Source organism: Ictidomys tridecemlineatus, chromosome Y (assembly GCF_052094955.1).
Source record: "Ictidomys tridecemlineatus isolate mIctTri1 chromosome Y, mIctTri1.hap1, whole genome shotgun sequence".
Taxonomy (NCBI): domain Eukaryota; kingdom Metazoa; phylum Chordata; class Mammalia; order Rodentia; family Sciuridae; genus Ictidomys; species Ictidomys tridecemlineatus.
Window position 1 is genome coordinate 18,256,628 of NC_135494.1, and position 23,448 is coordinate 18,280,075.

Genomic DNA, 23,448 nt, shown 5'->3' on the forward strand with positions numbered 1-23,448 from the left:
CCATAGAACCTCTTGGCAGGACACGATGTAGGCGTGGGCAGACTAGAGATGGCCTCTGGAGAGGCTGTACAGACCTTCAGGTGGAAGAGGGCAGTGACTGGGGCCAGAGATTGGTGGTGAAGGAGAAAACACGTTCTGAATTGTGCATTTACATTTACTAGTAGTTTTTATTGACACAATAAATGAGTTAATAAGCCCAACCCAACTGAAATACATTCTATTCAATTATTTTTTTGAAAATTTATCTTGTCAGCTCTTGTTGGATATTATTAGGGACTGATGAATTCAAATGTATTGTACCAATTGATGCCAGCCAACCCTCTCCTGATGTTCCCACTGCCAAACCTTTAGCTAGTAGGAGCATTTTGTATAGATGGGTTGTGGATAAGTTTGAATGACTCAATCATTTAAAGCTTTGTTTTATGATCCAACAAATTATAGGTGTTCTAGAATTACCTTGTACCTTTCAGTCCCCAGACTTGTAGAAAAATAGCATCGGAAACCAAAAATCTGGGTTTTGGTGCATTTTGGCAGTGACATTTCTAACGGGCTGTTTCAGTGGGGAATAAAAAGCCAAAATACGTTTGATTTACTGTTTTAAGCAAGCATGACTACATATTAACCTGTTTGATTCAGTCATAACCACATACAGTTCTTTTTCAAACTGTGAGATCAACAACTGGCCCTCCTTTTCACTAATCCTGAAAGCTTGGTTCCCAACAAAATAAACAATTATTTCTTGCTCTAACTGATAATTTAGGAGAATAACATTTTTAAATGAACTATCAATAATATTAACAATGTAAATACTGAACAACATTTTTGCATTAGTCTACATACCTCCAAACATTTGTTGCCAAATTGCTTTGTTATTGAATCACTGGTAATTTGTCACACTGTATGGCTATGAAAAAAACTTACCCAACAGATATCTTAGGTTCCATTGTTTGAGTTCACTTTCATTTTGAGAAAGCTTCAACCGGCTGCCAGGCCCCATTTTCTACTCTACCTTTCATTTTTCCATAAGCCTCATAAACTCCCAATATACTAATTCACTAAATAATATACTTCTTTATTATCGCATTATTAGTATTCTTCCCTTGTCCTGTTGGAACATAAGCCTCATGGAATAGGGTTTCTTCATTGGACACTAGAAGATGTTCCCTGAAGGCAAAATCAGGACAGCTAGGCTTGACTCTGGGGCATCCTAGGGACAGCTCCTAGGAGGGCAGTGGCAAAAGCTGCAAGAGACATCACTGAAACCAAAGAAGCCACCCTGGGCTACTCACAGACACCCAGTGCCCTCCAACTCTTCCCCAGAAGTCTGTAGGTCTCAATGACAGCTGTGAGAGGAAAGCCAGCATTAGTGCTGAGCCTGCTCCTGGGCATGGTAACTGAGCATCTGGAAGGCTAAAGCTTCCAGAAGAAGCATGAAGTCAGACCTATGCCTTATAACTAGGGTGACCTCACTCCTGGCTCACCAGAGTAATCCCAGTTGATAGCTCTTGTCCTGTTATCATTAAATGCACTCCACGTCCACTTATTAGAACGTCCTAACTTAAAGGACCAAGTGACAGGCATAAATTAGTTGAAGGGAGAGGCTCCAGGAGGGAGGAAATCTTCAGCTACAGAGGAGGCAGCCCCTCTATGATCAAGAACTAGTTCAGTGCCTGGTGCATGGTTGGGGCTCAATAAACACATGTGTTGGGGACATGGGGAGACAACAAAGAATTGAGAGAAATTTCCATGTACCTATACAGACTAGCAAAAATGGATGGAATCCTGTGAGAGATTCAAGCAGAGGAGGTCAGGGGTCATTTCTTGGTTCTGGGCTTGGTCAGGTGATGGAGGAACGATACAGATTAAAGAGGCAGGGAAGAGGAAGGATCAAGTATGACCCATGTAGTCATGTGGTCTTTATTTTTTATAAAATGAACATGATTCCAGTTCAGGCACAGTATAAAATTCACACATACTCTCCATAAAGGAGTCAAACCAACAAGAAGAACATAAAGGCAAAGCACTTAGGATATCTCACTCTTGGACACAGCCCTCCCCAATCTACTTGAGACCCTGCCAGGTGGAGAGAGGATGGTGGGGTGGTGGTGTTACAAAGGGGAAGACAACTAGTTGAGGCAGTTAGACTGTCCCCACCACAGGTTGGCTGGAAGGGCCAGGAAGTGGGGGTAGAGAGGAACCCACTCAGAGGCTCCAGACCTGGGAGGGAGTGGGGAATAAAAAGGTACAGGTCTTGATCAACAATCAATCCTTCACTCCTCAAGAAACTTCCTCCCTCCACTCCTTCTCTAGTCTTAGGCTCTCTCACCTGGTTGGGGAGAGGAGAGAGTAGTGGCTTCCAGAGTTGAGAACAGGAAAAGCAGAGTAGAAGAGGCAGAGTCTGGATCTCTGAGTAGAATGCCTAAAGGAAAAGGAAGTCCCCACATAAATCCTATGGAAAGGGGCCTCTGGGAAAAACCAAGAGCGCCCTGGTCAGGTGATCTTGTTGCCACCTGAGTCAGTTGGAGCTCTTGTGCAGCAAAAGCTGTCCCCAAAGCAGGCAGCCTGTGACTATGGGCTGAAGCATGAAGACAGAACTGTGTGTATTTTACGCTTCTCTGGACCCAAGGCTGGTGATGTAACTAAAACCCCAAAGCCCACTTTTTTTGCAGGAACCAAAAAGACCACCCCTTTTGATTTTTACTTCTGCACTTTGACAATGCCACAGGAAAAACAGACGCTGCAAACGTTACACTTGGAACCGACCACCTCCTGCCCTCTCATCACACCACACACACATTTTACCGGCCGTCCTCAGGATGTGCACTCAGTCCACACTTGATGGGGTTCTGTGGATCCCCAGCACTGGTGCACTGCCTACGTTGGGGGGCTGTGGCCTTCCAGGTCACCCACCATGGCTTGCTGAGCCCTCCACCTCTGCATAAGCATTTGGCTTGAAGTGAGATCAACACTTGCTCCCATCCTTCCTTTCCTCTTCCATTTCCTCTGGGAAAGCAGGGAGCCCAAGCCAACTCACGTATGGCCTTTGGTCCTTCTTACTCCACATTTATATCCTGCTCTCCAGAAGCGCTGGCCTTTCCCGGCATGAATGCCACCCCCACAGATCTGCGAGGGCTGAATGTATTTACATACATAGAAAGAGAGACAGAGAGCAGAGACAGGTGCGTAGTTAATCCCCATTGCAGAAGAGAAACCTGAGAACCAGAGGGATGAAGTCACTTTCCCCAGGGTCACTCAGCTAGCAAATGTCAGCTCTGGGTCTGGAAGTCACATCTCCTGAACTCTCACCAGTGCCACTGGCACGACACTCAGCCTCTGACAGTTGCTCCCGCACATGGACACTGCAGGCTCTTCAGACTTCTCTTGTCCTTCATCCGTGGAGGAAAACAGGAACACAGCCTCACCCCTCATGAGTCCTGTGTCCTGCAGGCCAGTCTGTGGGCCCTTCCTCAGGTCTAGATCCAGGCCTTGAAGAGTTCCTCAGAAGACAGCACAGTTGTGGCACAGACATCCACCTCTTCCCTTCTGCAGCTGATTAACTTCTGGGGTGAATTGGTTACTTTCTGAAAATTAATTTTCATCGATGATTAGATGTAACTAGTAGAAAGTAGTGAGAGTAAAGAATGTCACAAAAATCCCAATTATTTGATGAAATTTCAAGCTGTTAAAAAAATCCCAAAGACAATTCCAACCCCTAGATCAGTGACTTCCAGCATTTGCTGAGGTCATCTCCCAGTTAACTGCCAAGCTATTCCCTCAAGGCCCTGATGCGTCAGTGCTCCAAAATTCCAGAATTCGGGGGGCAGGGGTGGGGGGAACTAACCATTTTCCACCAAGAGCTGAAGAACAATGAACTAGTCTAAGATGCTTCATGAACAGCAACTATCACAGTGCCAAGTCCAGAGAAGGTGCTCATAAATGCAGTCTCTTTCTTAGTCATATTTTTTTTTCCTGAGACCCTGGTGCATAATCATTGCTAGTTGCAAACATGCAGATACCCATTTATTCAAAGGGACTTCATTGCTAGTATGCTCACCTCCACAAATTCTCTGTGTTCTTCTATAGTTACCTTCCACTAACCTCCTGGTCATCACTCCTAAAGTACATGCACACAAATGAACAGGCATGATGGTTTCCACCACCTTGGTCCCCTAGACATCAGCATCATCCAGCCAATCACCCTTGATCCTGTTTCTAAAGAGGCAGCTTCAGGGGTTTACTCTTGGTGTCCAACTGACAATAAGAAAAGATATCACATAAGAAGGGCTCTCTGAGCAGGAGTGTTAGCCTGGAGCGGCCATTAATTCACTGCTGCTGGTCCTAGTCAGATTCTCAGGACCCTGACTGCCAAACCTGTAGTGGTTTGCTTGATTATTTTTAAATCCTAGAGCAGTGCTGTCCAGTGAAAGCAATGAGAGCCGCATATGCAATTTTTAAAATCTAGCAGCACATTTTAAAAAGTAAAAAGAAATAGGTGGAGTTATTGTTAGTGATATACTTTATTTAACAGATACACCAAAATATTGTCATTTAACATGCAGTAAAAAATTACTAAAATTTTTCAAATCTTTTGTACTTTCCTCCCAATCTATCACATATGACTTTAAAGGACAGCACAATTCTAAAACATTTAAATTAAATAATCCCAGCAGCTCAGAAGGCTGAAGCAGGAGGATTGCGAGTTCAAGGCCAGCCTCAGCAAAAGCAGTGTGCTAAGCAACTAAGGGAGAATCTGACTCTAAATAAAATTCAAAATAGGGCTGGGGATGTGGCTCAGTGGTCAAGTGCCACTGAGTTCAGTCTCCGGTACCCCTCAAAAAAAAAATTAAACATTGTTGCACAATTAGAACTAACTTTCAAGCAAGGTTCCAATGATATTTTAAAAATATGTGTTATCATTTTTTTTTAATTTAGTTGTATTTTATTTATTTTATTTGTTTTTATTTTTATGTGGTGCCAGATCAAACCCAGTGCCTTATGCATGCTAGGCGAGTGCTCTATCACTGAGCCACAACCCAGGTCCTCCAAAATATGTTTTCAATATTTAAAAATCATGAGATTTCTCATAAGGATCTGGACTTTGAGGTTTCCTATTTACAACTTGGAGATCTCAGACTGGGGTGTAGCTTGGTGGGAAAATGCATGTCTAGTTGGGTTTGATTGCCAGCACTGCAAAAAATAAATAAATGAATCTTGGAGGTCTGGCAGCACTGGCTCAAACCTTTGTGGCAACCTTCTGGAACTAAAAAGCAGCTGCTTTCTTTAGATGGAATGATTTTCCCTGGGTCCATCACCTCTTCTCATTGAGTGATGGTCATTGTACTGCATTGACATTTTTTTCCAGTACCTATTTGATCCCCAAAAGCATCTGAACTCACAAATGCCACTTTCTGTGAAGCACACAAGGCCACATTTGGGGTGGTCCATTGTTACTAACTTGAGGCCATCTCTATGCTTGCCACCCACCTTATAGTAGAATATGACAGCAAGAAAAGAAAGAATGAAGTCAGTCACAGAAAGGAAAGAAAGACCCTTTAGCACCAAAGCCCCATCCCTGGGAAGCAACTATGGATGAAAGACATGGGGAAAAATTATATTTTTAAATAGAGAATATACACTGGACCGAATTAACATGATTGTCCTTGCATTGGTACTTTTGCTTTGACTGTTACATGGTGATATAAACTTTAATGGAAAGGAATTCTTCATGGCACATTTCAGAGTGCAGCCATCCCAATTGTAAAATTGTAGATATAGACATGTAACATTTTACCCACACAGATAAAATAAGCACAAACCTGGAAGGACATTTTGGAGAATTGCCAAGGATTTCCGATTGGTAATTTTCTACAGTTTAATTGGCAAGATGAGTGGATTTTGCAAGGCTGGCTGGAAATCGCTTTTTTTTTAACAGTTTGGAGGATTATGTATAAACAATGCAACTGTCAGAGAAGCTAGGCTCTGCTGAGAGAAGGGGGATGGTGGTAGTGACACCTGGCTCCAGAATGTGTTTGGGATTTAATGGACACTAATGATCTATCTCTCACACAGCACCGTGGGGAAATGCATTGACTCAGAGAATTTGTCCACTTTAGAAATCCAGGGGAGAAAACAGAATAGAAGTTGGAATATCCAGGGAGGCATCTAGAGAGGTGGCCAGATGCACCGTGTGGGAACTGCTGGCTTCTGCTTCTCCCCACCATGGCCCCGGGCACACTCACTCCTGTGCTCTGTGTTCCCTGGAGTAGAATAAGAATCCTAGGCTAGTGCAGAGCTAGGAACACAGGCAGGGACCCCTAGTCTTTGGGAGTCACTATGAAGTCCAAATTGCCCCCCATGTCCCCACGCCATCCCCACCAAAGACAAAGCATAGTCCAGACTTCCCATGTTCCCACACATGCTCTTTACCCTGATGCCCTTAGCAGATCAGTTGAATATATTGTGTTGGAGTATGTTATTGAATGTAGCCACTGTTGGAACTGTAGAAAGGGACCAAGAAGGTTCAGCAGGACAGTTCAGAAGAGAAAAACTGTGTATGACTCCTGAAATGGCAAGCATCCTGGGCTGGGCAAACACCAGGTTTTGTTCATGCCAGGTCCTGGGAGAAAGCAGAGGTGGCCTCAGGGAGGTGCCTATACCCTGGAGAAGGGAGATCTCTCCTAGACCCTCTGATTAGAAATTGCTGTGATTTGAATATGTTCTCCCAAAAGCATGTATTGCAAACTGAATTCCCGAGGCAACAGCCTTAAGGTGGGACCTTTGAGAGATGATTAGCTTAGGGCTCTACTTTCACCAATGGATTGATGTAGATCGTAAAAGGACTTGAGAATGGGAAGAAAGAACCTACAGAATAGGAGAAAAACTGTGCTGCTTCTTCTGACAGAGGATTAATAGCCAGAATATATAAAGAACTCAAAAAATTCAGCATCAAAAAAACTCAGCCAGGGTCTGTGGTGCACGCCTGTAATCCCAGCAGCTGGGAATGCTGAGGCAGAAGGATCCCAAGTTTAAAGCCAGCTCAGCAAAAGCATGGTGTGAAGCAACTCAGTGAGACCCTGTCTCTAAATAAAATGCAAAACAGGGCTGGGGATGTGGCTCAGTGGTTGAGTGTCCCTGAGTTCAATCCCTGGTATTCCCCCCCCCAAAAAAAACCCTCAATTTATTAATGAGCAAATGAATTAAACAGATGTCTCAAATGAAGAAATGCAAATGGCCAACAAATACATTAAAAAATGTTCAACATAATTAGCAATTGGAGAAATGCAAACCAAAACTAAAATGAGATTTCATCTCACTCCAGTTAGAATGGCAACATCAAGCACACAAACAATAATAAATGCTGAAGAGGACATGGAGAGAAAGGAACACTTCTATACTGTTTGTAGGATTGTATATTACTACAGCCACTATGGAAATCAGCATGGAGATTCCTCAAAAGACTAAGAATGTAACCACCATATGACCCAGCTATACCACTCCTCAGTATTTATCCTGAAGAATTAGTTGTTATACTGTAGTGATCCATGCACATCCATGTTTATAGCAGTACAATTCACAATAGCCAAACTGTGGAACCAGCCTAGGTGTCCTTCGATGGATGAATGGATAAAGAAAATGTGGTATATATACACAATGGAGTTTCAGCCAGTCATAAAGAATGGAACTTAAGAATATTATGTTAAGCAAAATAAGTCAAACCCAAAGGTCAAAGGTCATATTTTTCTCAGAACCAAATGAACTTCTATTGTTTATGAATTACCCAATCTGTGATATTCTATTCTAGCAATACAGACTGAGACAGTGCTCTTCTCCAAAAACAAAAAACCCACAAAAAGCATGCCATGCCCACCTAAGGCCTAAGGTACAGCCCTCTGATCAGCGTCATGCTGCAAGGAAAGAGGAAGCTTATTTACCAAGGTGTCTGGGAGGACCACTACAGGGCAGCAGGAGTACTGGAGCAGCTGACCCATTTTCCAGATGGAGAACGGCACAATCACGAGGATCAGCATGAAGCCAAGGAAGGCAAACAGGGCCAGGGCCAGCGGGAGAGCCTCTTCTGGAGACAGAAAGACAAGAAGACGCTTAGAAACCACAATGAAGGGGAAGCCTCCAAACCCAGGCCTCCCCTGACCCCTGGAGTTGACGCCGAATGTCAATCAAGACAGCAGAAGCCAGAAATCTGAGATTTGATAATGTGCCCTGGTGACCAAAATTGCCGCCATTTTTCTAAAATCTGAATTTTAGATTTAATCTAGAAAATCTAGATTAAGGTATGCTTTCCAGAAAGCTCCAGAAAAGATTAAAATATCTTTCTCAGGAAGGGGAAGGGAGGAGCATTGTGTGTGAAGGCAAGAGTGGTGTTAGCACATACCTGGCACAGCTGCCAGAGGAAGGCACCCAGCCATGCCCCAGAACTGGCTGGGTGGTAACCGAAAACAAAGTGTTTTGCAATTTGCTCTTGGCACTGATCCATCTTATGGAGGAGAATATTAAGTCCGGAAAACAGTCACATAATAACTATGATATATCAAGCCCCTGTTATGTGGCTCCTCCTTCCAGCTCTATGCTGGGGGCTGGGTGGTAAATCCCTGTTTCTCTGCTTTTATAAGATGATTCTATGCTCAGAATGGATAGGCAATTTATCCCAGGTCACACAGATAGGGTTAGCTCCAAAGCCCATAATTATTGTAATTGTAAATGTAGCAGAAAGGACCAGATCTGGGCATCTGGAGATGCAGAAGGGGAATGCAGTATTTTCCCATCTCTGTTCTGTGTAACCTGGAGTAGCTTATTTAAGCCCCCCCCCGGTCGGGTAGTTAGCTCACAATGTGAAGGGTAACTTAGCCAGGGAGGTTGTGGAGAAGCTGGTAGTCACACAAGTGGCTGGGACCATGCATATTGTTTCAAAGATTTTGAAAATTATTTTAGCAGTGTACATTGAGAGATACACAAATGTTCATACCCTTTCAATCCACTCCTATGATTTCAATTCCAAAAAAATAATTCCAAGAAAGGAAACAATTATATGCATTGGTCTGTTCATGGAAACTTCTGGAATACAGCAACAGAACCCCCTTCTCTGCCCAGAGTGGTCCCTGCCCCTCCCACCCCTCCAGGCATCTTCTGGTAGATTTTTCTCATGGAACCCACTGATACCATCCCATCTTTTGCTTGTTGGGAGTCTGTCTCCACTAGAGGGGAGGTTCTTGAGAGCAGGGATTTCCCTGCTGTATCCAAGTGCACAGGCCAGGATTTGGCACACAGTGAATACTCAGTAAATATTCATTTAATAAAAGAATGAATATCATCTTCAAAAGCAAATGAAAGCTGGGTGTGGTGGCGCCTGCCTGTAATCCCAGTGGATCGGGAGGCTGATGCAGGAGAATCACAAGTTCAAAGCCAGCCTCAGTAAAAGCAAGGTGCTAAGCAACTCAGTAAGACCCTGTCTCTAAGTAAAATGTAAAATAGGACTGGAGACATGACTCAGTGGTTGTGTGACCCTAAGTTCAATCCCTGGTACCTCCCCTCCCCCCAAAAGCAAACAGAAGTGATTCAAATACCCAATAAAGGGGATTCACCAGAATGGTAGGCTAGTCATTCAGCTATTAAAATGAGAATTGGGACAGATACACACTTGGTTACTACAGCATGGTTTATAGTGGCAAAGGACTAGAAAACACAAAATATTCTCATTAATAAGGAGATATTAAATATACTGGTTTACTATGCAGCATTTAAAAAAACTGAGGTGGACCCAAAGATACCGACATAAAATGATGCTCATGATATATTGCCAAGTGAAGACGAGCCAGGCACAGAACACTAGGTATGGGATAGGCCCCTTTGTGTGTGTGAGCACTGGAATCACACAGACAGTACTGGGAGGATTAAATGCCAGACTCACCAAAGGAAACCTCCTGAGTGGTATATGGGGAAGAGTGGACAATATTTAACTCTGACCCTTTTTAAAATTTCTGTGTTGATTGGATTTTTTAAACAAGACATGATTTTTTTGAAAGTGAATAAAATAATAATTAGAACATTTACATGGGAACAGTTATATATATGTTAGTTATTGGGGAAAAACAGAAAAATAGGCACAGTGTTTATATGCTATAGAACTCCGACGTGTAGGTAATGACTGAAGGCTACGCTCCTTTGGAGGGCAATTTGAAAACAGTAATCAAAATTAAAGGTCTATATCTTCAACCAAGTCAATCTACCTCGAATAATTTATTCTTCAAATAAATGTATACCAGAAAAATTATCTTTTTTTTTTCTCACAATGTTGGGAGGGTCAAACTTAAGGTCTTATGCATGCTAGACAAGCCCTCTACCACTGAGCTACACACCCATGCCTGGCAAAATAATCAATGTATTAGCGGAAATTAATCAGAGCATTGGCTGTAATAGCAAAATATTTTTGAAAAAACTAAGTGCCCATTAATAGGGGACCAGTTAAATCAGTTATTTCATATACATATAATGAAATATTATGTAGCAATAAAGAAGGATAAAGGAACTACTTTATTAATATGGCAAAATCTATAAGATACATAAAATGAAAAAGACAAGATCCAGAAAAATGTATAGAACATGCCACCATTTTTGCTAGCCTCAGCAACAGAGAGATGCTAAGCAACTCAGACAGACCCCTGACTCTAAATAAAATACAAAATAGGGCTAGGGATGTGGCTCAGGGGTCAAGTGCCCCTGAGTTCAATCCCTATTACCCACCTTACAAAGAAAAGGAAAGGCAATATATGTAAACATATTCTCATTTATTTGTATATGCATTAAAAAGTCTTCAGAAGTATATGCAAGAAGTCCGTATCTATGGTAGAGGGTATAGGAATTTTATGGGTGGGGAAAATGGATATGGAAAATAAAATTTCCATGTGTCTCTTATATTTTTTGCACCATATGAATGTACTATATATTCAACACTAAAAGATCATTCACACACACACACAAGTGGTGATATTTGAATTGTAGGATCATAGGATGTAGAATTTTGTTGGGTTTATTTTTTCCAAAATGGTTTTCAAGTTATTCAAGTTTTTAGACCATAACATTTCAAGGGGGGTCTGGAGGTGTAGCTCAGTGGTAGAAAACTTGCCTCGCACCTGTGAGGCAATGAGTTCAATCCTTAGCACCACATAAAAAAATTAATTAATTAATTAAAGGTATTGTGTCCATCTACAACTAAAAAAAAAAAAAAAATTTTTTTTTTTTAGTGTCAAGGGGGGAAAAAAAAAGAGGCTTCTGGAGACACTCCATAAAGCCCCTTCCAATAAAAGAAACTGTGGCATTGTATGGTGTATGACCTCTTTCCCAGGCTCGCCAAGGAACCTGGTGGCCTCTCCTGCAGCCACCTCTAATCACAGGCAGTATTCATCAGCCTTGACACATCTGGCCCAGGGAGGAGGAAGCTCTCACGGGGAGAGTGACAGCTGCTTAAAAATCCCCACCCAGCACTAGGATGGCCTCCTGCACACATTCACCACCAGAACCCACCCAGGTCTGTGAAATCAAGGGAAGGCTCAGAATCAAAGGCACCTGAGCATGCACCGAGAGGGGCTGTCACCTCTGCAGGGGCCCAAGGGACAGGCAGATCTTCTTTACCTTACACCTCCACACACTCTGCCTGGTTGAAGGCACTGTGCCTCCCGATGACTTTCACCAGAGACTGGGCCTTCACACAGTATGTGGCTCCTGGGTCCATGGTTTCCAGGTGCACAGGAACGCCCCTACTCCTCACCACTTTGGTCTGTTCCTTTGGGAGAATAGAAAACACAGTTATTCTCTGAGGGTAGCAGGACTGGAAAGGTTGAGGAGAGCCAGGAAGGGAACACTGCAGAAATTTCCTATCTGGGGTACGTACAGAATGTTTCCTGTTAACTCACGCATGTTTGCACTCACTTGCTCTTTTATCCACTCACGTTTATTAGGCACCTAATAAGTATCAGGCACTGTTCCAGGAACAGGGACAGAGCATACAACAAAGGAGGCAAAGTCTCTGCTGTTGTAGAGCTTTCGTGGGGAAGACCAACAATATATACATACATGTCAGGTGGCCATAAAAGCTGTGCAGAGAAAAGGCAAAGGGCTAGAGAGTGACAGGGAGGCACTAGTTTAGACAATGTGGTTAGCGGAAACCTTTCTGAAAGGATGATACTTGAGCAGAGACTGGAAATTTGTAAATCTGACTGGGCAAGGATTTGGCATGGTCACTGCTGCCACAGAGATCAGTGCATAAAATCAGAGAGCTTGTGGGCCATGCCTCCCCACTTGCCCATCCATCCTTCTGTCTATGCACTCCGCTGTCCACCTTTCCACATCTACCGCCTGCCCCGGGCCTGTGCTCTGCATCTGAGCCTGCAGAGGCTTGTGTAGGCTGAGCCTAGGTGACTCAGAGCACATACTTCTCTGAGCACTGGCCCTGCCAGTTACAAGGGTGGGGAGCCACTCTGTCCCAAAGAATCTGAGGGAGCTGTGTGCTGCCTCCTTCCAGGTGCTGACCCTGTCCCCAGCACCACTCCACCTGTCTGGTTGGCAATGCCATGTCCTATCAGTTGGCTCTGACCTCATGGGGATAAGGGCTGGTATTATTGCCTGCCCTACCTGCCCCCACCCACCTTCCAGGGGACACTTCCCAACCTAAAGCCCCTATTGAGTGTGTGGCAGGGCATATGCACTGCACTCAGACACCACTAAGTGATCTGGGATACCTCCGGTCTGAGAAGGGTCCTATCAGAGACCAACTAGCTCCCTGCAACCACTAAGCTTGGCCCGATGAGCATGAACAATGGGATTCCTCTCCAAAGACTTTGGTCTTGGGAAACTGAATACCTAGATCTGGAAGTAGGGATAAAGGGGAGAGGATACTGTGAGAGGCCTCAGGCTCAGAGGCCTTGAGTGGCTGGGAAGGCACCATCAGAGGCGTATGTTGGAAGGTGTGATGAAGGGCAGGGCCTGGGAGTAAGCTGGGCAGGGAGCCACAGGAAGAGGACTCAGCAGAAGGAAGCAAGGTCACCACAGGTTGGGGTCCCTGGAGAAAGGAGACTCTGCCAGCTCTGTTCAGGGATTCTGTGAGAGCTCATATTAATACTCTGAGAAAGCCCATTACTTCCTGGTGCTGATGGGAGCGGGCCTCTAGGCCCTGTCTCCCTCTAAGCTTGGACAGGGGCTCCATGGATTTGAGTGTCCCCTCACTTTCCATTGATGCCCCACCCCTTCTGCTGCTGCTGTTTTGTGAGGGCTGGACTCCACTCACCTGGACTACAGCAGCCTTCCCACGGGGAGGGGCAGCTCCCTCCCGGGCTTTCTGCATGGCCTACCTGCTCCTAATTAAATGGGCTTATTCATAAGCCAGCTCCTGGCTGGCTGCCCCCTTCTGTTCCCTGCCAAGATCCACACCCTCAAGAGGCTTGTACCAGCCTTGTAGGCTCTTGAAATCATCCAGTTGATCTGGAACACCCTGGCCTGCTTCCCTTAACTGGCAGAGGAGATCAGCTGATGAGAGAGGGGAAAAGTCCATTCAAAAGATGTTCCAGGTCAATCTAGCTTGGTTTGGGGCATGAGGCTGTCCCCCAAACTTCAGCAGATCTGCCTGAAAATGTTCCCAGCCAAGACCAACGTGGACTAAGGCATTTTTATTTTTTAAAGAGGCCCACGGAATGGTCAGCATCTAGTCATCTCTCCCTCCACAGGCTTCACCCAGAGCTGCTCATTCTCAGGCTGCCCAGACAGTGAGCACTGCAGGACCTGGCTCTCCTCACCCACCCTCAGAGAGCTGTGCCATCTCCCCGCAAAGCCCGACTCACCTTGGCACCAGGCTCCCTCATCCAGTAGGCCACGAGGAACTCAAACTGTGGCCCCAGGTCTTCCAGTTCAATGACCAGGTGGAAGCCATCCTTGGACACCTCCATCCTGGGTGGGGTGAGGATGGCTGTTGGCAAGACAAGGGCAGAATCAAAGCCAGTCCCAGGCAGGACCACTTTTTTAATGATGAATGAATGAAACCCAAATGGCAAAGATTTATTATGATTCTGTTTTTTTTTTTGGCCTCTTAACTTCGATAAAGTCTTCTATTCTTTTCCAGAAATATATATACTCAAGAAAAGAGGAAAAGGGATTACATACTCAAGTAGACATTATTACTTTCCCTTCTAAAATTGTGTGCTCCAGGTTCCACTAACCTAATATTTTAGTAGACATTGCTCTTCACCTTGGCTCATCTAATGAGCAGATGCCGTTTCTTAATGCTTGTCAAACACCTGCCTGAACTTGGATCTATGTGGAGCATAGCTGGGCCCCATCTTTTCCCCTTAGGAATGAACATACCTAGCAGGGCATGTGCACCCCTATAGTTCTCATAGACAGTAGCATGTACAGGCATCTGAATACTTTCAGACATCTGCAAACCACCAGAGGCCTGTGGATAGGTTAGCTATTCTGTTCTAGGCCTCATCTCACATCCTGACAGAGGGATATTATTGGCAAGTCAAAGGCTTTTTACAAATTTTAACATTGACTCTAGAAATTACAATTTAAATATAAATATCATCTTTTACATTACTTGGATCCCAAAGAGAGAGGAATCCCCACCAGCAGGCCAAGAACAGAAGGGGTCACAGAGGCAGCTCCCACCCCTTCACTACTGATGATGAATCCATATGTGCCTTGCAGATCCAGGTCCTCTGACCTCCATCTTTATGGAGGATAGATATTATTAGAGAAAATGACCCAAAGTTCAGAGAAGAATTTTTTGACAGTGTTGGGCCAGGAACCTCTGTCTAAGCATTCTGCATACTTGTCTCATTTAATCCACCCAGGAAACCTAAGAGGGTACATATTATTCTGTTTGTATGGAAATGTTAAGGGACTTTCCCAGAATCACAGTTAATGACCAGAATTTGAGCCCATGTCTATGTTTCTAGCTCCCCCATGAGGGGTGTTTATTCTTTGTACTAGGCAATCCCAAGTCCAGCTATAATTAAAATAACTAGGAAGAATTTTGAACTCCCAATGACCAGGATGCACACAAATCAGTCAAATCAGACCCTCCAGAAATGGGCCCCAGGAGTGTGGTTCTCAAGCTCCTCCTCGACTCCAGCATGCAGTTGAGGCTAAGCACCTCTGCTCCCAACAAGGTTAAGGGTAGAAGATCCTCTATAGGGGAGCCTTAAAGAAGGATCTTTCACATTCCTGGGGAAAAGTCAGAGTGGCCTTTTACAAACAGAAAAGGACAGATGGAATGCCTTTAAGAGATCACCAAGCCACCCAGCCCAGTTGCTGATTCCACTGTGCAGGGATAGCTCAAGAACACATCTTCAACCTTCTGATGCAAGTACAGGCTCCTTTCTTCAGCTTCCCCTGCAACAAGACCTTTTCCTGTTTATTCTGGCCTTCTCAGCCCATGTTTGACAGCACAGCCCTGCCCACATAGTTTGGAAGGCACTCCCTTATCTATTTGACCCCAGTCTTCCTTCCAACAGCTGCCAATCCCCAGCAATAGTCTTGGCATCTCCCAGGTGCCAGAGGGAGGTGGTGCTGGGTGCTACCAGGATACTGCAGGCAGAGGCAGAGCTGCAGTGCCCTCCCCCAGTGCCTAGGATCCTGCCATTTCCACTAAGTCCTCCCATTGCCTGGGAAGGAGGCCAGAGGGAGGAATCCATTTTTGGCACCACAATTCCTACTGGTATTTCATTCCAACAATCCTGTTCCTGCCCCACCCCTGCACTCCTCTGTTCTCTGGCTCTCGACTCCAGGCATCCCTAGAGCAAAAAGTGATAACACCTACCCACAGTTGAGTGCTATGGTAGGATAGCACTCCGCTGAGTAATTTACACATTTCTTCTCATGTGGTCCCTACAACTATCCAGTGAAGCAACCTGTTGCCCCTTTTACAGAGGAAAAGGCAGGGACCAAAGCATCAAGTGACTGAACTGGGATTTGAACCACATCCCTCAAGTTCCATGGAGCCAACTTCCCTTTCAAAGCTGTCTTCATCTTCCTCAGCCTCTTGCTTGGATGCCCCCACCTTCTAAGCCCCCACCTTCTAAGGTCCACCCAATGTCACAAGTTCCTTGACCACCCTGACCTTGTCCCATTACTTCCTCTGCCCTCACTCACAGCAGAGAATCTTCTGCCACCTCTGAATAAAAGGCTACCAAAGGCCCTTGCCCTTGTACTTCCTGCTGCTTTCAACCATCTGCATTCTCACCCACACCTGCTTAGGGGAAGAGCTGCCCTGTTGCTTCCCACCTCCATTAGTCTTCCACCCCGGCAACCACACTGTCATCCCCTCCATTCCATGAGGTCACTTTCTTGAGGACCCGTGCAGCGGCCTCCTTCAGCCTTTTCTCTCTCCATGACCTTCCAGCCCATCCATCTTCTCTCCATAGACATGTTAAACCCTGAGGTTCCCCAAGACCCCAGGATCTCTTTGTCTCCCATATCTTCTCCCTGGATAATCTTATACTCTCCCAAATCTTTAGCTACCAACTCTGGTGTTGTGTGTCTCTGGCTTTGACCTCTCTGAGGCCCAGATCCTGATGTCCAGCTGCCAGTCAGGCATCCATGGCATGCTATTCTGCTGGAATCTCCATCACAAAGGGCACAGAGACACAGATGTCTCTCATTGCTCAAGACCAGTTGCTTCTCCCAGTGTCTCTGCTTTGGATGGCATTCTCTCTGACTCTGATCAGAAGCTGGACACCATCACCATCTCTCCCAGCCCTATCCCCTAATAACTGGTCTCCAAGCCCCGTCCTTTCTAACTCATCATGTCTCTTGAATTCATCCTTTCCTCCTCCTCCTCCATGCTTGGGACTGGGCTCCATCTTGAATCAGCTGGAGTGTTACAACCCTCTCCTCGCTCTTCCGCTGCTCTGGACAGGCTTGTTCATTCCAGGTCACTTTCCACACAGCAGCCAGAAGGATTGTGCTGTGAGACAGACCTTGCCTAGACACTCTCTCTTTCATGGCTACCTTCTGTTGACTTGACAAGCTTCATATCAAAGCCACATGGATAGCTGCTTCTCTACCCCCTGCCATCCATCAAGTCCTGGCTTCTACTGTTTTCCACCTCTGCACATCCTGTCATACTCTGGCCATTGCTTGCACTCAGCTATATGTGAACACCTACCCGGATTCTTGTCTTCTTTTTCAATCATTTTCCAGGTACTATAGCAATTAGAAGAGTCATTTCCCAGCAACCACAGAAGGGTACTAATTCTCATGGCCATTAAAGAAATAGATCTTTTTAAACAACAAAGTTGCTTACAGTCAGTAAATATGGAATTCAGGAGGCACCAGAAGGGAGGCAGTATAAGATTTATGGAGGTACGAGTGGTGTAATCAGAGGCAATCTTAGAGCTATCTCCCTATTTCCGGAATAGCCAGGTTCCCAATGCCAGGGTCTCCACCATCCACAAACCCTGACCAAGACAGTCAGCAAATACATCCAAAGTCAAAGAACCAAAGAGAGGGAAGTGATCAGCAATTTTAAAAATATATCAGCGAGCTGGGAGTTTAGCTCAGTGGTTGCGCGCTTGCCTAGCCCATGTGAGGCACTGGGTTTGATCCTCAGCACCTCATTAAATAAATCAACAAACAAATAAAAACAAAGGTATCATGTCCATCTATAACTAAAAATATTTTTCAAAAATGTATCAGTAAGAGTGGTTTACATCCACCATACTCTGGCTTTGCAAGATTATTTTGATGATAAAAAGGATCCTGAAAGTCTTGGTGAACATGAGAAGGGGAGCATGGTAGAGCAGAGAGTAAGGAAAAAAGTGCCTTACTTGAGTTTTGATTAAAGGGGTGCTTCAGGGTGCTCCAGGCAGAAGTCTGGGAGCCCAATGTGGCCCTGACGCGGAGTTTGTAAGGGACTGTGGCAGTGATGTCATCCGTGACGTCACACTTGGGTTCTTCAATGACTGTGCACCAGCTGGTGGGGATCCAGATCCAGCTTATGTACAGGCTCTCGTACTCTCTGGCAAAAGAAAAGAAGATGCAGTGTCACACCAACCCCTTGACCCAGGCGCAAAGGTGATGGGAACTGTCTCCATTCTCCCACTCTTCATAGCATTTGCTCCCCACCCCCAGCTCCTCCACTCTCTTCCCTGACCAACCATCCATTCTTCACTCCTTTTGTCACCAGCCAAGGGAAACCTAGGCATGAACCCCAATCTGTGTATTTCTCTCCATGTCCACAGTCAGCACCCTTATCTCAGCCACCCTCATGTCCTGCCTTGCTGAGGTCTTCCAGCCTCCGCTCTTGCTGTTCTTCAAGCCATTCACCACCCTCAGCATACCATGACATTTCTGTCTTCCATGGCTGTTTACAGCACTTAGAATGGAATCCAAACTCATCCCCATTGCTATAAGATTCTGGCCTTCTCTCTCACCCTGCTCAGAAGAGAGATATTCTTGCCACACTGACCTCCTGGTCATTTCTCCCAGAATGCTGATCTCTTAATTCCAAAGGACCTTTGACCAGCTGTTCACTCTCTCAAATGATCTGTCCCTGCTGTTCACAGGGATGGTTCCTTGCAGATCTGATGTAAGGATCACCACCGCAGAGAGGCCTTTCCAACCACCTATTATAAAGCAGCTGCAGAGTCAGCCCTTTTGCCTCAGCCTTACAGTTGTTCTAGCACAAATCACTCTCTGAAATTGCCTCAAGTATTGCTACCCAGTAGAACTTTCTGAATTGATGGAAATGTTCAGTACTGGTAGTGCTCAATATGGCAGCCACTAGCCACATATGGCCCTGGAGCATCCAAAATGTGACCGGTGTGACTGGGAAGCAGATATTTGAGTTTAATTTAAATTAATTTAAACTTAAATAACTCCCTGTAGCTAAAGGATACCATATTGAAAAAGAATGGACCTAGTATATTTTCTGCCCATCTCCTCCTTCATATATTAAGTTCCCTATATCCAGAAATGTTGTCAGCTGTGTCTTGAGCCTACAATACTTACACACTTCTAAATAATGTGATCAGTTTGTATTTACTGCCAATGAAATACATTGAGCACTTTCTCTGCTGCTGTCACTACTCAACAGTTGCAAATTCCTGGAGAAGACTAGAGCCTGGTAGGCCCCAGGGCCAGCTGATCTTTAGGGTGAATATTTGTTTTGGCTTCTAAGTACAAGACTATATATAGTCAAGAAAACTGAGATCTCTCTCTCCTCCCAAAGGATCTGGGTCTCCAATGATTTGTCCATCTCAAGTCAGGGTCAAACTCTTTGGACAGCTGACTCACTGTTGAAAAGAAGCCACAACAAAATGTATGTCTACACATTCATGTTTCTAGAGAGTTCACTGTCAAAACCAAAGGGCAGTTCCTTTCTTTCTTGACTCTTTCAATGCCCACTCACACAGAGGGGGCAGATCATTGGAGATAATCTATCCCTGGGCTCACAAGGCCTCCTTGAGCCAAGAAGGAAGGGGCTGTGCCTCCAGAAACTAATTGCTGTCTGAGGGAGGAAAAATTATTCAAACAAAAACCAATCACTCACCCCTGATACTCAACAGAACAGTGTACTGTTTCTCCAGGCAGGATTACTGGGCTCCATGTCAAGAGATGCTTTATGTTGGTTGAGTTCACAGAGAGGATCTGAGGGGCAGGCAGACTGGCCACTCCATCTGAGTGAAGGCAGAGAGGAAGGCTGAGGGGTGGCTGACATGGGGGAATGCCACAGCTTCAGACTGGTAGCATCCAGTGAAAGGCCACACAGGTTTATGAATGATGACAACTCCAATTTTATCATACTTGTGTTAATGCTAAGTTTTGGCTACCATAGTTATAATTCTGCCTTTGTGATAAAAAGGCATATTAACAATAATAATAGGTAATCTTAAGCAAGATCTTATATTCTATTAAGCTATGTGCTAGATTGTTCTTTTAATCCTCATTACCCTACTGGGAATAAGGACCATTGGTTCATCCACTATACAAATGAGAAAACCAAACCCTATTATATAGGCATGATATGTATGTACTTATTTTAACAAACATATAAAAATTGTACATATTTATGGTACACCTACCACATGGTGCTTTGATACACACACATATTGTCTAATGTTCAAATCAGTATCTATCTCCTCAAACATGTATTATTGCTTTGTGGGGAAAAAACATCCAAAGTCCTTTCTTCCAACCTTTTAGAAATATCTAATACATTATCTATACTCACTCTACTGTGCAATATCAGAATTTTTTTTCACACCAATTCATGTCTTTATATAGTAAAATTCTTATTACACATATATATCACAATTTTTCATATCTCTGTTTGTATATAAAGTATATTGACACCCAATTTGTGTCTTCATACATGTACTTTGGTTAATGATGTCCATCATTTCCACCATCCTTGATAATCCCCTGCCCCCTCTCTTACCTTTTCACCCCTCTTTCCTATCTAGAATTCATCTATTCCTCCCATGCTCCTCTTCCCTACCCCATTATGAGTCAACCTCCTTACATCAGAGAAAACATTCGGCATTTTTTGGGGGGGAATTGGCTAATTTCACTTAGTATCATCTTCTCCAACACCATCCATTTACCTGCAAATACCATGATTTTATTCTTTCATATTGCTGAGTAAAATTCCATTGAGTATATATGCCACATTTTTTTTTATATCCATTCATCCACTGAAGGACATCTAGGTTGGCTCCACAGTTTAGCTATTATGAATTGTGCTGCTATAAACATTGATGTGGCTATGTCCCTGTAGTATGCTGATTTTAAGTCCTTTGGGTATAGCCAGAGGAGAGAGATAGCTGGGTCAAATGGTGGTTCCATTCCCAGATTTCCAAGGAATCTCCATACTGCTTTCCATATTGGCTGCACCAATTTGCAGTCCCACCAGCAATGTATGAGTGTGCCTTTTCCCCTACATCCTCCCCTACACTTATGGTTGTTGTCTTCATAATAGCTGCCATTCAGAATATCAGAATTTCTCAAATCTAAATATAATTTAGTACCTGTTGGCCAAACTGTTTCCTCTTCCCTCCCTCTCTCCTACTCCCCCCATGCTCTGGTAATCACCACTCTGTTCTAAATCTCTATGAGATCCACGTTTTGGGATCCCACATCTGAATGAGATCATGTAATATCTCTGATTCTGCCTGGTTTCATTTAATGTAATATCCTCCAGTTACATCCACGATGTTGCAAATGAAATAATTTCATCTTTTTTATGGACAAACAGTATTCCACTGTACATGTACCACAGTTTTGTCTTTTTATAAATTAATCATTTAGGTTATTTCCATCTCTTGTCTATTGTGAATAGTGCTGCAATGAACACAGGGATGTAGATATCTCTTCAACATACTGATTTCATTTCCTTTGGATATATACCCAGTAGTATGATTGCTGGATCATATGGTAGTCTTATTTTTTAATTTTTTGAGAAAGCTCCAGTTTTCAATAGTCACTATATTAATTTATATTCCTAACAATAGTGTGCAAATATTCCCATACTTGTCAGTACTTGTTATCTTTAATCTCTTTGATAATAGACATTTGTTTTTGGTCTGTCCTGGAAATTAAACCCAGAGTCTTAAACATGCTAGGCAAGCATTCTGCCATTGAGCTACAACCCAACCCTGATAAGTCACTCTTACTGGGGTGAGGTGTTAAATCATTGTGGTTTTGATTTGCATTTACCTTATGATTAATGATATTGAACATTTTTCATATACTTGTTAGCCATTTGTGTGTCTTTTTAAAAATAAATGTCTATTTAGATCTATTATCCATTTTTTTCAATCAGATTATTTGGGTGTTTTGTTTGTTTTGCTATTTGAATTCCTTATATATGAATGACATTGCTTATGACAGGCCCTTATTCCAGGCTTTGATGCAGTCATGTGCTATGTCACCTTAAGCAACTTGAATTAACCTGAGCCTCCCACTCCTTTGTGGCAAACCCATGCAGGCTCTTGCCAGCTTCTTGTCATATTCCTCTCCTGCTCATGCCAACATTTGGTATGGAAGCACATCCCTTTATGACCTCTAACAGTGCAAAATGGGCCATCAGCTCCAGGTGGGGAGTGCAGGCTCGGGTCAGCTATGAAGTGAGTCCAGTCATAAGAGGTGCTAAGCCATCTTAGAGACTCCACCCCAGGGCAATTGCAAGGCCATGAGCCAACCTGGGACATAAGTATCTGCTCACATAGATGTGTGTGGTACACCCAGAATGGTTTGCTCAGAATGAAAGAAGCCTGTGAAGCTGAATCTACTCTCATAAGTACTTTGGGTACCCCAAAGCGTAACCTTGCAGGTAACCCCAGAGTGATCTTGACCCTCTACTGAAATCCTCTCTTCTCCATTTTACATGCTCCTATTTTAATGCTCAACACCTGCTTCTCTTTGTTGTTATAATCACAGTGATAACATCAACAGCACAGTGAAGTGAGGGGACAGCTGGGGCCCTCTGTGCCTATCTCCATATTGGCACCTGCTGTTTGTTATCAAGCCCTCTTACCACAAAGAAATGGGGCCAGGCGGCTTCTGGGGACACCCCATCTGATTCCCTTGCCTCTTCTCTAATGTAGAACACTAGTGATACACCTTCATCTCACACGTACTAGCCACAGTCAGCCCTATGAGGAAACACCTGGGGCACCCACAAGGAGGCTTCCTGACCTCATAATTTCTCACTTTGAAATCATCAAAGAGATGGAAAGGAAAAAGGCCATGTGGGGGTGGGGGTGGGACAGGAGGGTGAAGCATGGTCTCCTCTGACATCCTTCCTCTGGGAAAATTTTTAAAAAAATTTTGGAAATTTGAAGCTGTATAAATGTAAGGCTACATTTCATATAATAAAAATTAAGTATTAATATAATTTATTCATTAATATACTTCAATTATATACTTTAAAAGCCCTCAAAAATTAAGTCTTCAGACCCAGGTGGTTTCACTAGAGAATGCTATCAAACATTTACAGAAGAATTAACACAAACTTTACACACACTATTTCAATACATAGAAGAGGAAAGAAAACTTTCCAACTTATTTTATGAGGCTAGTATTACCCTGATGGCAAAACCAGACAAAGATAATTTATATTTTGTTTGTTTGTTTACAATGCTGGAGATTGAACACAGAGTCTTGTATGTGCTAGGCAAATTCTCTACCACTGAGATACAGCCCCAACCCAAACAAAAATAACTTGCATAAGTGTTTTTACAAACTTAGGTGCAAAAAAATCAATAAAATATTAGTAATCCAAATCTAATAATGTATAAAAATTATGACCAAGTAGGATTTTTTCCAGGTATGCAAAGGTGGTTCAACATTTAAAAATCAACTAGTGCAATCCACCATGTCAATAAACTAAAGAAGAAAAACCACATCTTTTCAGTTGACACAGAAAATGTATTTATAAAACCT

At 43.8% G+C, this 23,448-nt stretch overlaps 1 pseudogene across 1 annotated transcript; it reads right to left on the reverse strand.

Annotated features, from left to right (window-relative positions):
* Positions 1–1,887: 1,887 nt before the first annotated feature.
* LOC144371883 (interleukin-20 receptor subunit beta-like) lies at positions 1,888–22,803 on the reverse strand (annotated as a pseudogene). The gene is made up of 8 exons (XR_013431975.1): positions 22,717–22,803; positions 19,556–19,716; positions 17,832–18,022; positions 13,845–13,969; positions 11,644–11,794; positions 7,932–8,074; positions 2,327–3,581; positions 1,888–2,217 (listed from the first exon to the last, which is right to left on the reverse strand). The product of XR_013431975.1 is annotated as an interleukin-20 receptor subunit beta-like (transcript).
* Between the last annotated feature and the right edge of the window lie 645 nt (positions 22,804–23,448).